This window comes from Triticum aestivum, chromosome 7A (genome assembly GCF_018294505.1).
Source record: "Triticum aestivum cultivar Chinese Spring chromosome 7A, IWGSC CS RefSeq v2.1, whole genome shotgun sequence".
NCBI lineage: Eukaryota > Viridiplantae > Streptophyta > Magnoliopsida > Poales > Poaceae > Triticum > Triticum aestivum.
In genome coordinates, this window is record NC_057812.1 from 626,777,200 (window position 1) to 626,794,073 (window position 16,874).

The following is a 16,874-nucleotide window of genomic DNA, read 5'->3' on the forward strand; positions in this document are numbered from 1 at the left end:
AATCAGACAGGGAGAACGATTGCTTGAAGAGACTTAGGTAGTATGCTCTCACAAGGAAATGCAAAAGTAATTTCGCAAGAGAAGTGGTGATGGCGAGGCTCTACCACGACAACCTTGTTCACCTCCTTGCGTACTGCAAGGAAAGCAACAAGTGGATACTCATCTATGGCTACATGTCGAACAACAAAATGGATCTCTATGTATTTGCTATGTATACTTGTATATTTTTTCTTGCCTATGATCAGAATTTTGATCACAATAGACAATCATGTTCTCTTCTTCAATTGTTGGTTATTGTTTTTATGTGGTCCAATACATAAGTTCAACTCATAGCTGCAAGGGTTAGAATTCAGAGAAAATGTACATAAAGTTCCAGATAATAGAACTGCAAATTTGGACAATACCTTTAGAGGAAATTTGTATGCTGGACATGCTTGAACATGTCAAAGCTCATGCATGAGTAATTATATCCTTAGGTTATTCCTATTATATGCAAACTGAGCTTCAAATTTTTTTAAATTAGCATTTTAAATAGTTCAGAGCTACTACTTTATTGTTAGTATTTAGGTGGATGGTCTCTGTTTTAGATACAAGTAATGCACTTCATCAAGTTCTATTTATCCATGTCCTAGGTGCCAATAGCTATATAATTTCATCGCAAGCACCCAAGTACTGCAGCTCTATTGTTGTTCATGGTTGGCCTATGCCCTACAGAGAGAGGAATTAGTATTTGCCTCTGTCAGACTGTAGTTGTCTCATATGCTCTTGTGTTAGTTTCATCATTGATTAGATGCATAACCAAATTATCATTGCCAAATTTTGTGGTTGCAGTATTTGTCCCTTTCTCACAAAATGTTAATTCTATGTTAGTTATATCTTATGTTTTTCAAGGATGCATCAAAGGTTGACGCATCAGAAGCATAGATAGAAGGGCTATGGGCAGAGGATTCTTTACAACCCGGCCACGACTTAGAAAGCCAAGAGGATCCACATGCGGATCACTCGCCACTATCCAACCTATCTACCGTACCTGGGAGAGAACCTAGCTCCCGAAATAAACCCGCAACCCTCCAATCTTGGCCCTCTAGCTTGATCCTCCTAAGGACGACTTCCGCCGATGGGGAAGCACCATTGAAAACAATGTCGTTCTTGTGCTTCCGTATCATCCATGCAATGAGTGTCACCACGGTCCATGTCTCCTTCCTTAACTACTTCTACGGGCTAAGAGAAGTCCACCATTGCACCAAGTTCGTATCAACCGTGGGCATCCAGGTAGGTTTGGCGTTGGTGATGCTGGTTCACACTTGCGGAGCTAGCACACAACCCAACAACAAGTGGTCGATCGTTTCCTGAGCTTGATGGTAGAAGGGGCATGCCGAGGGGTGTGGAAGCTGTCTTCTTTGCAATCTATCCGCCGTCCAACATCTGTTCCTCGCCGCCAGCCAGGCAAAGAACTTGCAAGAGTTCGGTGCCCTCGATCTCCATATCTGAGCGGCGCCATCGGACTCGATCATGCCTGCGAAATAGGCCCTGTAAGCAGATTTAATTTGCTGAGAATTGTCCCGTACTCTCCCAAGCCCAATGGATCCTCTCTTCCGTGCCTTCCATGAGAACCACGTCTTGCGTCCTATCAACCAGCGCAATGAACTCAAGAAAAGCTTGCGCGGTCATATCTGGAGAGATATCGTGCCACCAGCCCTTCGTCATGGCTTGCTTGACCGTTTTCAGTCAATCCGGCCTCCTCACTAAGGCGTAGAGGTTGGGCATCAAGTCATCGAGCCTTCCATCCCACAACCACCAATCTGTCCAAAATCACGCGGATTCTCTACCGAGCGTGCACCCAGTAGGTGCCTTGTAGATACCCAATGAATCATGGGAAACTTGCATGTTGAACTCGGCCCAGGGCCTGCGGGGGTTAGTTCTCTCGAGCCAAGGCCATCGGGCGCGAAGGGCGGCGTTCAACAGCCGTAGGTTGGGAACCCCAAGGCCCCCGAACTCCTTTAGCATGCACACCCAATCCCATGCCACTAGGCAATGCCCACCTTGCACATCGCGACACCCCTTCCACAGAAATCCACGACATATTGATATGTCTCCGTCGTATCTACTTTTCCAAACACTTTAGCCCTTGTTTTGGACTCTAACTTGCATGATTTGAATGGAACTAACCCGGGCTGACGCTGTTTTCAGCAGAATTGCCATGGTGTTATTTTTGTGCAGAAATAAAAGTTCTCGGAATGACCTGAAAATCAACGGAGAATTATTTTGGAATATATAAAAAATACTGGAAGGAAGATCCACGTCAGGGGGGCCTCCACCTGTCCACGAGGGTGGGGGCGTGCCCTACCCCCTGGGCGCGCCCTCCTGCCTCGTGGGCCCCCTGACGCTCCATCGACCTCAACCTTGACTGCATATATTCACTTTTGGGGAGAAAAAACCCAAAGAGAAGGATTCATCGTGTTTTATGATACGGAGCCGCCGCCAAGCCCTAATCGCTCTCGGGAGGGCTGATCTGGAGTCTGTTCGGGGCTCCGGAGAGGCGAACCCGTCGCCATCGTCATCATCAACCATCCTCCATCACCAATTTCATGATGCTCACCGCCGTGCCTGAGTAATTCCATTGTAGGCTTGCTGGACGGTGATGGGTTGGATGAGATTTATCATGTAATTGAGTTAGTTTTGTTAGGGTTTGTTCCCTAGTATCCACTATGTTCTGAGATTGATGTTGCTATGACTTTGCTATGCTTAATGCTTGTCACTACGGCCCGAGTGCCATGATTTCAGATCTGAACCTATTATGTTTTCATCAATATATGAGAGTTCTTGATCCTATCTTCAAGTCTATAGTCACCTACTATGTGTTATGATCCGGCAACCCCGAAGTGACAATAGCCGGGTTTGAGGAGTTCATGTATTCACTATGTGTTAGTGCTTTGGTCCGGTACTCTATTAAAAGGAGGCCTTAATATCCCTTAGTTTCCAATAGGACCCCGCTGCCGCGGGAGGGTAGGACAAAAGATGTCATGCAAGTTCTTTTTCATAAGCACGTATGACTATATTTGGAATACATGCCTACATTACATTGATGAATAGGAACTAGTTCTGTGTCGCCCTATGTTATGACTGTTACATGACGAACCACATCCGGCATAATTCTCTATCACCAATCCATTGCCTACGAGCTTTCGATATATTGTTCTTCGCTTATTTACTTTTTCGTTGCTATTGTTATCATCACTATAAAACACCAAAAATATTACTTTTGCTACCGTTACCACCACTATCATATTACTTTGCTACTAAACACTTTGCTGCAGATATTAAGTTTCCAGGTGTGGTTGAATTGACTACTCAGCTGCTAATACTTGACAATATTCTTTGGCTCCCCTTGTGTCGAATCAATAAATTTGGGTTGAATACTCTACCCTCGAAAACTGTTGCGATCCCCTATACTTGTGGGTTATCAAGACTATTTTCTGGCGCCGTTGCCGGGGAGCATAGCTCTATTCTTTGAGTCACTTGGGAATTATATCTTCTTATCATTATGAAGAACTTGAAAGATCCAAGAACCAAGATTTATCCCTCAACTATGAGGGGAGGTAAGGAACTGTCATCTAGCTCTGCACTTGATTCACCTTCTGTTTTGAGTAAGCTTGCGACACCTAAACCTGCTTCTGCTATTAATTCTGATATGTCGCATGTTATTGATGATGCCACTTCTGGTATGCATGATAATTATGATGAAACTACTTCTATGCTTGATACTACTGTGCCACTTGGTGAATTTCTTGATGAACAACTTGCTAGGGCTAGAGAGAATGAAATTATTGAAATTGATAATATTGACGAAAGTGGTGATGAAGATTCTCCCCTAGATATGAATTACCTGTTGTGCCTGAGGGCTATGTTATGGATGAAGAAACTGCTAGTGATTTTCTTTCTTGCAATGATAGGAGTGATCTTAAGAAATTATTATCTAAGCTAAAACAAAAAACTTTGAATGCTAGAATGAAATATGATCCTGCTTATGCTACTTCAGCTATATTTGTTACTGATAAGGATTATGATTTCTCTGTTGATCCTGAGATAATTACTTTAGTTGAATCTGATCCTTTCTATGGCTATGAATCTGAAATTGTTGTGTCACATCTTACTAAATTAAATGATATACCCACCCTGTTCACTAATGATGAGAAAACTCTCTACTATTATATCCTTAAGATATTTCCATTCTCATTAAAGGGTGATGCTAAGATATGGTTTAATTCTCTTGATCCTGGTTGTGTGCGTAGTCCCCAGGATATGATTTATTACTTCTCTGCTAGATATTTCCCCGCTCATAAGAAACAAGTTGCTTTAAGGGAAATATATAATTTTGTGAAAATTGAAGAAGAGAGTCTCCCACAATCTTGGGAGAGAAGCACTTAATGCTTTGCCTGGTCATCCTCTTAAGAAAAATGAAATACTTGATATCTTTTATAATGGACTAGCCGGTGCTTCCAGAGACCACCTGGATAGTTGTGCTGGTTGTGTTTTCATGGAAAGAACACCGGATGAAGCTGAAATTCTATTAAATAGTATGTTGACTAATGAAAATAATTGGACACTTCCCGATCCAATCCCTGATCCAATTCCTAAACCAACTCCTAAGCCAACTCCGAAGAAAAGGGGTATTCTATTTCTCAGTCCTGAAGATATGCAAGAGGCAAAGAAATCTATGAGAGAAAAAGGTATTAAAGCTGAAGATGTTAAGAATTTACCTCCTATTGAAGAAATACATGGTCTTAATTTGCCGCCTGTCGAAGAAGTACATGGTCTTGATAACCCAACACAGGTAGTAAAGGTAAATTCTGTCTATAGATATGATAAAGCTGAAATCCCTCCTACCAAGTTTGCTAGCCAATGCTTAGATGAGTTTGATAACTTTATGGTTAAGCAAGAAGATTTTAATGCTTATGTTGGTAGACAATTGAAAAATAATGCTTATATGATTGAACACTTGAGTGATTATATGGCTAATGTTAAAGGTGAACTAAAACTTATTAGTAAACATGCTTCTATGGTTACCACTCAAGTAGAACAAGTACTTAAAGCTCAGAATGATTTGCTCAATGAATTAAATAGTAAGAAAAATGATAATGCTGTTAGAGTTATGACTAGAGGTGGTAAAATGACTTAGGAACCTTTGTATCCTGCGGTCCATCCTAAGAGAATTGAGCAAGATTCTCAGAGAACTAATATCGATGCACCTAGTCCTTCTAAAAGGAAGAAAAAGAAAATTGATAGGACTTTGCATGCTTCTAGTGAACCTGTTGATGACACACCTGAGAATCCCAATGATATTTCTATTTCTGATGCTGAAACACAATCTGGTAATGAACATGAACCTAGTAATAATGTTAATGATGATGTTCATGTTGATGCTCAACCTAGTAATGACAATGAAGTAGAGATTGAACCTGTTGTTGATCTTGATAACCCACAATCAAAGAATCAACGTTATGATAAGAGAGATTTTGTTGCTAGGAAGCACGGTAAAGAAAGAGAACCATGGGTTCAAAAACCCATGCCTTTTCCTCCTAAACCATCCAAGAAAAAGGATGATGAGGATTTTGAGCGCTTTGCTGAAATGATTAGACCTATCTTCTTGCGTATGCGTTTGACTGATATGCTTAAAATGAATCCTTATGCTAAGTACATGGAAGATATTGTTACTAATAAAAGAAAGATACCAGAAGCTGAAATTTCCACCATGCTTGCTAATTATACTTTTAAGGGTGGAATACCTAAGAAACTAGGAGATCTTGGAGTACCAACTATACCATGCTCCATTAAAAGAAACTATGTTAAAACTACTTTATGTGATCTTGGAGCTGGTGTTAGTGTTATGCCTCTCTCTTTATATCGTAGACTTTATTTGAATAAGTTGACACCTACTGAAATATCTTTGCAAATGGCTGATAAACAACTGCTATACCTGTCGGTATTTGTGAGGATGTGCCTGTTGTGGTTGCAAACGTTACCATTTTAACGGGCTTTGCTATTCTTAATATTCCCGAGGACGATAGTATGTATATTATTTTTGGAAGACCCTTTTTGAATACTGTAGGGGATGTTATTAATTGCACCAAAGGCAATGTCACTTTTCATGTTAATGAATGAGCATACGGTACACTTTCTGAGGAAACAACCTCAAGTCCACAGTATCAATTCTATTTGAAAATTCCAACTATTACTATTGGAGGTTTTGAATTTCCTCTTCCTACTTTCAAGAAGAAATATGATATTCTTATTGTTGGGGATATGCATATCCCCGTTGAGGTAACCTAGTGTTATTTGAAATTTCTCCGGTTTCATGTTATTCGAAATGAGTTTGTTAACAAGACATGATCAACCTTGTTAGCGGATTCCTTTTGATGAGCATGAGATGGATGAATTTAGAAAACACAATTCTCTGTACCCTCTTTTTACTTTCTGTTATTTATATTAAATAAAGCAAAAATAGTAATTTCTGTCTGTTTTCTAAATTATCCATGCAATAAAAAATTACCTCGAAAATAAAAGTTCTCCAAATGCCCTGAAATTTAAATATGATTTTTTCTGGAATATTTGAGAATATCTGGCACTGAGAACACAGCAGGGGGAGCAAGCACCTGACCACGAGGGTGGAGGGCGCGCCCCCTGCCTCATGGGCCGACGGTAGCTCCCCTCCACTTATTCCAGCTACCCCACACTCCTTCTTCCTCCCACAAAAATCACCAATCAGCTCAAACCTGAGTCCAAGCTCATTTTGCTGCCATTTTCGATCTCCTTGCTCAAAGCTCCATTCAAAAAACTGCTTTGGGGGATTGTTCCTTGGTATGTGACTCCTCCAATGGTCCAATTAGTTTTTGTTCTAGTGCTTTATTCATTGCATATTTTTGCTGCTTAGGTGACCCTGTTCTTGAGCTTGCATGTCAAATTTATATGATCAAAAGTAGTTTTGATGCATGATATTGCCTCCAGGGACTTGTAGGAGTAGTTGCTATCAATTTTGTTGAGTTTGGTTCACTTTTATTTTGAAGTTACTAAAAATTTCAAAAAAATTCAGAAAAAGATGAAGAGATTTTTGAGGGGCTCATCGAGCCGAAGCTCGAAGGATAAGCAAAGTGAGGAGGATAAGAGGCCCAAATATAATCTTCCTCACACCGCAGAGGTTCGGCCATGTGAATGGCCTCGTGATGATTTCTTGAGAGCAGCCGGGATTTATGATTATTTCTATGAATTGGCTGAGAATGCAGGCCTCACCGCCTTACTCCACGACCAACGCGAACAGTATCTCTTACTCACCAATATCTTTGTGCAAAACTCTCATTTCCATGCTAGGAGCTCACCACCTATGGTGGAATTTTATTTATGTGATGAGCATAAGGAGATGTCACTTCGTTATTTTTGTCAGGTTTGTTTGATCCCTTTCGAGGGCAGCATAGAGGAACCACATCGTGACGATGTAGATGGGTTTATTGATACCATTGCTGTAGGGGAAACGAGGAAGGTTTCCGACGCACGAATTACTAGCATACACTTTCCTGTTCTATTACTTTGCTATATTTGCTAGTAGATGCTTAATTGGGCGCGGAAACTATGGAAACCTGAGTGCCCCTGATATTGTTATTTTGTGCCCTGCCTTATTTCATGATGACACATTTAGTATGGGCGCTATTGTTGCAAAGCGGTTAAATCTTAACCGTACTAAGGGCCCCCTCCTTGGAGGCATCTTCACCTCGCGCCTCGCTGCACACTTTAACATACCTATTAGGCATTATGAGAAGGAATAGAAGTTGCTGTCTCCTGTTTATCTAGATTATAAGAGTATGGTAGCACATGATTTTATTGTTAAGAATAGGGAAAAGGCGCTTAAGAACAAACTAATATTTGGTAAAAATTATCCTAAGACCATTACCTTGCCTGCTCATTCCTTGTTTGATTTATCTGCAGGCAAGTACCTTGTTCTGTTGGAGGCCATTCACGCCTACCGGAACCCTACATCAGCTATAGAGCCAGAGCCGGGACCACAATTTGATCCTCCACGACAGTCTGATTACCAGTGGGATCCGGAGGTGATTGCCAACCAGTGGCAATCCGAGGCTTCTTCACAGTACGACCCCAACTATTACTTTGGATATCCGTCAGGCTAGCCATGGCCATAAACCAACTTAGGCCAAAAGCCTAAGCTTGGGGGAGAACACATTTCTCACCGACATTACATTCATGTTCACACACTCATGCTAGTTGTTGGTGCTCATACTTTTTCACTGTAATATCCATGCTAGTTTATTTTCCTTTTTATGCTTTCTTCTTGTGTGTTTAATAAACCTTAAGAAAAACAAAAAATTACTTGTAGCTTTTAATTAGTTTACTTTCCATGCTTGTAGTAGTAATTAAAAATAAAACCCAAAAGATTTCTCGTTCTTCTTTTGCTTGTTGGGAGCTTTCCCGTGTAAATAGTTTTATTTCTTTTTTCTTTTTCTTTGGGGGTCAAGAGGAGAAGAACATAATTAAAATGTTAAAGTGGCTCTTATATGCATTATTGTTGATCTAACAAAGAGCCCATATTACCTTGTCTTCTCTCTTGAATTGAATGCTTGCAGATTCCAGCTTAGTCCAATGCACGTGCACTATTATTATTATCCACACTATTCGGTTGTGCAAGTGAAAGGTAATAATGATGATTATATGATGAACTTATTGACACGACAAAAGCTGGTATGAACTCGATCTCTCTTATTTTTGTAAATATGATTAGTTCATCGTTCCTGATTCAGCCTATTATGAATAAACATGTTTGCAATGACAATTAGAGATTATAGTTGCTTATGCCATGCTTAATTAGCTAGGAGCTTATAATGGTTTACCTTGCATGCCAACATGCTATTAAAATGGTTGTGATGTGGTATGATAGGGTGGTATCCTCTTTTGAACGATTCGAGTGGCTTGACTTGGCACATGTTCAAGCATGTAGTTGAAACAAAATCAACATAGCCTCTACGATATTTATGTTCGTGGTGCATTATATCCTACTCATGCTTGCATTCGGTGTTGATTAATTTTAATCCATGTTCATGACTGTTGTCACTCTCTAGCTGGTCGCTTCCCAGTCTTTTGCTAGCCTTCACTTGTACTAAGCGTGAATACTGCTTGTGCATCCAATTCCATAAACCCCAAAGTTGTTCCATATGAGTCCACCATACCTACCTATATACGGTATCTACCTGCCATTCCAAGTAAATTTGTATGTGCCAAACTCTAAACCTACAAATAAACATTCTATTTTGTATGCTCGAATAGCCCATGTATCAACTAGGGCTGTCCGTATCTTCCATATTAGGCGGGTTATTCTGAAGAGGAGTGGACTCCGCTCCTCACTCACGAGAAAATGGTTGGTAACCGGGATGCCCAGTCCCATGCTTTATGCAAATCAAATCAAAATAATTGCAAACAAAACTCCCCCGGGACTATTGGTAGTTGGAGGCACTCGTTGTTTCGAGCAAGCCATGGTTGATGCTTGTTGGTGGTGGGGGACTATAAACTTTACCATTATGTTTGGGAACCGCCTATAATGTGTGTAGCATGGAAGATATTTCCATCTCTTGGTTGTTATGTTGACAATGAAAGTATACTGCTCAAAATATTATTCATATCTATTTCAAAACCGAGCTCTGGCACCTCTACAATCCCTGCTTCCCTCTGCGAAGGTCCTATCTATTTACTTTTATGTTGAGTCATCACCCTCTTATTAAAAAGCACCAGCTGGAGAGCACCGCTGTCATTTGCATTCATTACTATTAGTTTACATTGAGTATAACTTGACTGGACCTCTTTTACCATGAATTACAATGTCTAGTCAGTCCTTGATCTTTAAAGGTGCTCTACATTTATGTTTTGCGGTCTCAGAAAGGGCTAGCGAGATACCATCTTGTTATATCATATCATGATTGTTTTGAGAAAGTGTTGTCATCCGAGATTTATTATTATTGCTCGCTAGTTGATTATTTCATTGATATGAGTAAACATGAGACCTAAATGTTATTGTGAATATGGTTAGTTCATAATCTTTGCTAAAAACTTGAATGCTGGCTTTACATATTGACAAAGAAAAGTGGGCTAAGGAAACTCGCAAGGAAAGAGCAAACCGAGTTTGTAAAAGTTTTTCTTTATCACTTTCTGTTTATCAACTAAATTGCTTGAGGACAAGCAAAGGTTTAAGCTTGGGGGAGTTGATACGCCTCCGTCGTATCTACTTTTTCAAACACTTTTGCCCTTGTTTTGGACTCTAACTTGCATGATTTGAATGGAACTAACCCGGACTAACCTGTTTTCAGCAGAATTGCCATGGTGTTATTTTTGTGCAGAAATAAAAGTTCTCGGAATGACCTGAAAATCAACGGAGAATTATTTTGGAATATATAAAAAATACTGGAAGGAAGATCAACGTCAGGGGGCCTCCACTTGTCCACGAGGGTGGGGGGCTCGCCCTACACCCTGGGCGCGCCCCCTGCCTCGTGGGCCCCCTGACGCTCCATCGACCTCAACCTTGACTCCATATATTCACTTTCGGGGAGAAAAAACCAGAGAGAAGGATTCATCACGTTTTACGATATGGAGCCGCCGCCAAGCCCTAATCTCTCTCGATAGGGCTGATCTGGAGTCCGTTCAGGGCTCCGGAGAGGGGAATCCGTCACCATCGTCCTCATCAACCATCCTCCATCACCAATTTCATGATGCTCACCACCGTGCGTGAGTAATTCCATCGTAGGCTTGCTGGACGGTGATGGGTTGGATGATATTTATCATGTAATTGAGTTAGTTTTGTTAGGGTTTGATCCCTAGTGTCCACTATGTTCTGAGATTGATGTTGCTATGACTTTTCTATGCTTAATGCTTGTCACTAGGGCCGGAGTGCCATGATTTCAGATCTGAACCTATTATGTTTTCATCAATATATGAGAGTTCTTGATCCTATCTTGCAAGTCTATAGTCACCTACTATGTGTTATGATCCGGCAACCCTGAAGTGACAATAGTCGGTACCACTCCCGGTGATGACCGTATTTTGATGAGTTCATGTATTCACTAAGTGTTAATGTTTTGGTCCAGTACTCTATTAAAAGGAGGCCTTACTATCCCTTAGTTTCCAATAGGACACCGCTGCCACGGGAGGGTAGGACAAAAGATGTCATGCAAGTTCTTTTCCATAAGCACGTATGACTATATTCGGAATACATGCCTACATTACATTGATGAATTGGAGCTAGTTCTGATTCACCCTATGTTATGACTGTTGCATGATGAACCGCATGCGGCTTAATTCTCTATCACCGATCCATTGCCTACGAGCTTTCCATATATTGTTTTTCGCTTATTTACTTTTCCGTTGCTACTGTTACAATCACTATAAAACACCAAAAATATTACTTTTGCTACCGTTACCACCACAATCATATTACTTTGCTACTAAACACTTTGCTGCAGATATTAAGTTTCCAGGTGTGGTTGAATTGACAACTCAGCTGCTAATACTTGAGAATAATCTTTGGCTCCCCTTGTGTCGAATCAATAAATTTGGGTTGAATACTCTACCCTCGAAAACTGTTGCGATCCCCTATACTTGTGGGTTATCACATATCTTGTTAGCCGCAGTGATGGTATTTACTGGCAAGTCAATTGCCGTCATAGCATGAATTGGCATGGAGGCCAAGGGAGTGCGCAGAAGCTCCAATATGCCCGCACAAAAGAGGAGCATAGCCTGCCAGGCAGGCAGCCGATCCGCCATCTTATCGATCATGTATTGTAGCTGGGCCACCGAAACCTTCCGCATACCAAGCGGGAGCCCAAGATATTTGCAGGGCCAACTTAGCACCTTGCACTCCAACTCGGTGGCGATCTGCATAATTTTCTCATCCGTGCATCTAATAGGATGGGCGGAGCTCTTTATCAGATTGGTATGCAGCCCTGACGCTCGCCCAAAGTCACGTAACAGCATGGAACATGCCCCGAGACTTTGCAGGTCCGGTTTGATGAAGGTGACCACATCATCGGCATAGATGGATGTGCGCTAGCGGAATCCTGTGGGTGCGAGTGGCTGCAGAACGCCCGCCATCATGGCTGAACTCAGCAGGTGGTGAAGTGTCTCCATCACGAGGACGAACAAGAGCGGCGACACCGGATCTCCTTGCCGCAAGCCCTAACGGTTGAATATGATCTCCCCAGGTATACCATTCAGCAGCACCCAAGTGGAGGAGGATGCGAGCAACCCGGCGATCCACGAAGTCCATTTGACGCCGAAGCCCATATGTCGTAAGACGTCCATCAGGAAAGCCCAATCTACCGTGTCAAAGGCTTTACTAATGTCAAGTTTGATCATAACCGCTTCCTTCTTAGTCGCATGCAGCTTTCTGGCCATTCCTTGCACCATCATAAAGTTATCATGGAGCCATCTTCCTCTGATGAACGCGCTCTGGTGTGGCCCAACCAAGCCCGGCATCTCATCGGCTAGCCGGATCGCCAAAACTTTGCCAGCCAACTTCGGAAAGCTATGGATCAAGCTTATCGGCCGAAACTCCCGTATCTCCAATGCCGCGGGGGATTTAGGAAGCAATGTAGTGAACTCTTGATTGATAGAAGTGAGGCCACAGAAATCTAATCTCTCTAGAAGCAAACACCTCCATCACATCCCCTTTGATGATCGACCAACATGCCACATAGAATCTAGCCGGGAATCCGTCGGGCCCTGATGCTTTGTCGAGCCCTTGCGCGCGCACTGCCGCCAACACCTCTTCCTCAAAAAAATCACTGTCGAGGTGGTTTAGTTCTTTGCGAGGGACACCAAGTTCCTCCAAATCCAACGTGAACTCCTGATATGATGTTTCCCCAAGCATCTTGGAGAAGAAAGAGTCCACGGCCTCGGCCATGACCTCGTGGTCTGTAGATATAACACTGTCCACTTTACGCTTGATGATGTAGCTTTTTCGTCGTCTATGGCTAGCATGGGCGTGAAAATATTGGGTGCACGCATCAACCTCTCTAAGCCGGAGAAGTCTAGCTTGCTGTCTGGCAATCATGCGCTTGAGCGAAGCAAGACAAAGAAGCTTGCACTTGAGCAGCCTTCTAAGCTCCACCTCAGCCTGCGTCAAATCTCTGCCCTCCATGGCGACATCCAAGCGTAGAATGACCTCATTCGCAATGCGAATCTGCTGTTTGACATTGCCCACATACTTGCTGCTCCACCTGGCAAGATGTTTTGCCGTTTCCTTGAACTTGGCCGCCAGCCTCTTGGAAGGGTTCTAGATCAGAGGTTGGCTGCTGATACGTCTCCGTCGTATCTACTTTTCCAAACACTTTTGCCCTTGTTTTGGACTCTAACTTGCATGATTTGAATGGAACTAACTCGGACTGATGCCGTTTTCAGCAGAATTGCCATGGTGTTATTTTTGTGCAGAAATAAAAGTTCTCGGAATGACCTGAAAATCAACGGAGATTATTTTTGGAATATATAAAAAATACTGGCGAAAAGATCCACGTCAGGGGCCCACACCCTGTCCATGAGAGTGGGGGGTGCGCCTACCCCCTGGGCGCGCCCACTACCTTGTGGGCCCCCTGATGCTCCACCAACGTCCATCTTGACTCCATATATCCGTGTTTGGGGAGAAAAAAATCAGAGAGAAGGATTCAACGCGTTTTACGATATAGAGCCGCTGCCAAGCCCTAAACTCTCTCGGGAGGGCTGATCTCGAGTCCGTTCGGGGCTCCGGAGAGGGGAATCCGTCGCCATCGTCATCATCAACCTTCCTCCATCACCAATTTCATGATGCTCATCGCCGTGCGTGAGTAATTCCATCGTAGGCTTGCTGGATGGTGATGGGTTGGATGAGATTTATCATGTAATCGAGTTAGTTTTGTTAGGGTTTGATCCCTAGTATCCACTATGTTCTGAGATTGATGTTGCTATGACTTTGCTATGCTTAATGCTTGTCACTAGGGCCCGAGTGCCATGATTTCAGATCTGAACCTATTATGTTTTCATGAATATATGTGAGTTCTTGATCCTATCTTGCAAGTCTATAGTCACCTATTATGTGTTAAGATCCGTTAACCCCGAAGTGACAATAATCGGGATACTTACCGGTGATTACCATAATTTGAGGAGTTCATGTATTCACTAAGTGTTAATGCTTTGGTACGGTACTCTATTAAAAGGAGGCCTTAATATCCCTTAGTTTCCGATAGGACCCCCCTACCACGGGAGGGTAGGACAAAAGATGTCATGCAAGTTCTTTTCCATAAGCACGTATGACTATATTCGGAATACATGCCTACATTACATTGATGAAATGGAGCTAGTTTTGTGTCACCCTATGTTATAACTATTGCATGAGGAATCTCATCCGACATAATTATCCATCACTGATCCATCGCCTACGAGCTTTTCATATATTGTTCTTCGCTTATTTACTTTTCCATTGCTACTGTTACAATCACTATAAAACCAAAAATATTACTTTTCCTACTGTTACCACTACTATCATATTAATTTGCTACTAAATACCTTGTTGAAGATATTAAGCTTCTAGGTGTGGTGGAATTGACAACTCAGCTGCTAATACTTGAGAATATTCTTTGGCTCCCCTTGTGTCGAATCAATAAATTTGGGTTGAATACTCTACCCTCCAAAACTGTTGCGATCCCCTCTACTTGTGGGTTATCAAGACTATTTTCTGGTGCCGTTACCGGGGAGCATAGCTCTATTCTGTGAGTCACTTGGGATTTATATCTGCTTATCACTATGAAGAACTTGAAAGATAAAAGAACCAACAGTTTTCCCTCAACTACGAGGGGAGGTAAGGAACTGCCATCTAGCTCTGCACTTGATTCATCTTCTGTTTTTAGTAAACTTGCGACACCTACACATGCTATTGATTCTGATAGATCGCATGTTATTGATGATGCCACTTCTGCTTTGCATGATACTTATGATGAAACTATTTCTATGCTTGATAATACTGTGCCACTAGGTGAATTTCTTGATGAACAACTTGCTAGGGTTAGAGAGAATGAAATTATTGAAACTGGTAATATTGATGAAAGTGAAGACGAAGATTCTCCCCCTAGATAGGAATTGCATGTTGTACCTGAGGGTTATGTTATGGATGAAGAAACTGCTAGAGACTTCTTAGCTTGCAATGGTAGATCTGATCTTAAGAAATTATTAGCTAAGCTTAAAGAAAAGTCTTTGAATGTTAGAATGAAATATGACCCTGCTTTTGCTACTTCACCTATCTTTATTACTGATAAGGATTATGATTTCTCTGTCGATCCTGAGTTAATTACTTTGGTTGAATCTGATCCTTTTTATGCCTATGAATCTGAAACTGTTGTGGCACATCTTACTAAATTAAATGATATAGCCACCCTGTTTACTCATGATGAGAAAACTCGCTATCAATTTATCCTTAAGTTATTTCCGTTCTCATTAAAGGGTGATGCTAAAACATGGTTTAATTCTCTTGATCCTGGTTGTGTGCGTAGTCCCTAGGATATGATTTATTACTTCTCTGCTAAATATTTCCCTACTCATAAGAAACAAGCTACCTTAAGGGAAATATATAATTTCGTGCAAATTGAAGAAGAGAGTCTCCCACAAGCTTGGGGGAGGCTTCTCCGATTACTTAATGCTTTGCCTGATCATCCTCTCAAGAAAAATGAAATACTTGATATTTTTTATAATGGACTAACTGATGCTTCCAGAGACCACCTGGATAGTTGTGCTGGTTGTGTTTTCAGGGAAAGAACAGTTGATCAAGCTGAATTGCTATTGAATAATATGTCGAGTAATGAAAATGATTGGCCACTTCCTGAACCAACTCCTAAGCCAACTCCGAAGAAAAGGGGTATTCTATTTCTCAGTCCTGAAGATATGCAAGAGGCAAAGAAATCTATGAAAGGAAAATGTATTAAAGCTGAAGATGTTAAGAATTTACCACCTATTGAAGAAATTCATGGTCTTGATAACTAGATATAGGTAGTAAAGACTTGATTTGAATAAGTTGACACCTACTGAAATATCTTTGCAAATGGCTGATAAATCAACCGCTATACCTGCCGGTATTTGTGAGGATGTGCCTGTTGTGGTTGCAAACGTTACTATTTTAACGGACTTTGTAATTCTTGTTATTCCCGAGGACGATAGTATGTCGATTATCCTTGGTAGACCCTTTTTGAATACTGCAGGGGCTGTTATTGATTGCAACAAAGGCAATGTCACTTTTCATGTTAATGGTAATGAGCATACGGTACACTTTCTGAGGAAACAACCTCAAGTCCATAGTATCAATTCTATTGGAAAAATTTCAACAATCACTATTGGAGGTTTTGAATTTCCTCTTCCTACTGTCAAGAAGAAATATGATATTCTTATTGTTAGGGATGTGCATATCCCAGTTGAGGTAACCTAGTGTTATTCAAAATTTCTCTGGTTTCATGCGATTCGGAATGAGTTTGTTAACAAGACTTGATCAACCTTGTTAGTGGATTCCTTTTGATGAGCATGAGATGGATGAAGTTAGAAAGCACAACTTTCTGTACCCTCTTTTTACTTTTTTTTATTTATATCAAATAAAGTAAAAATAGTATTTTTCTGTCTGTTTTCTGAATTATCCTTGCAATAAAAAATACCCCGAAAATAAAAGTTCTCCAAATGCCCTGAAAATGAAATATGATTTTTTCCAGAATATTTAAGGATTTTAGGCACTAAGAACACAGTAGTTGGAGCAGCAATGTGCCCACGACGGTGGAGGGCGCGCCTCCCTGCCTCATGGACCCCACATGGGTCCCCTCCAT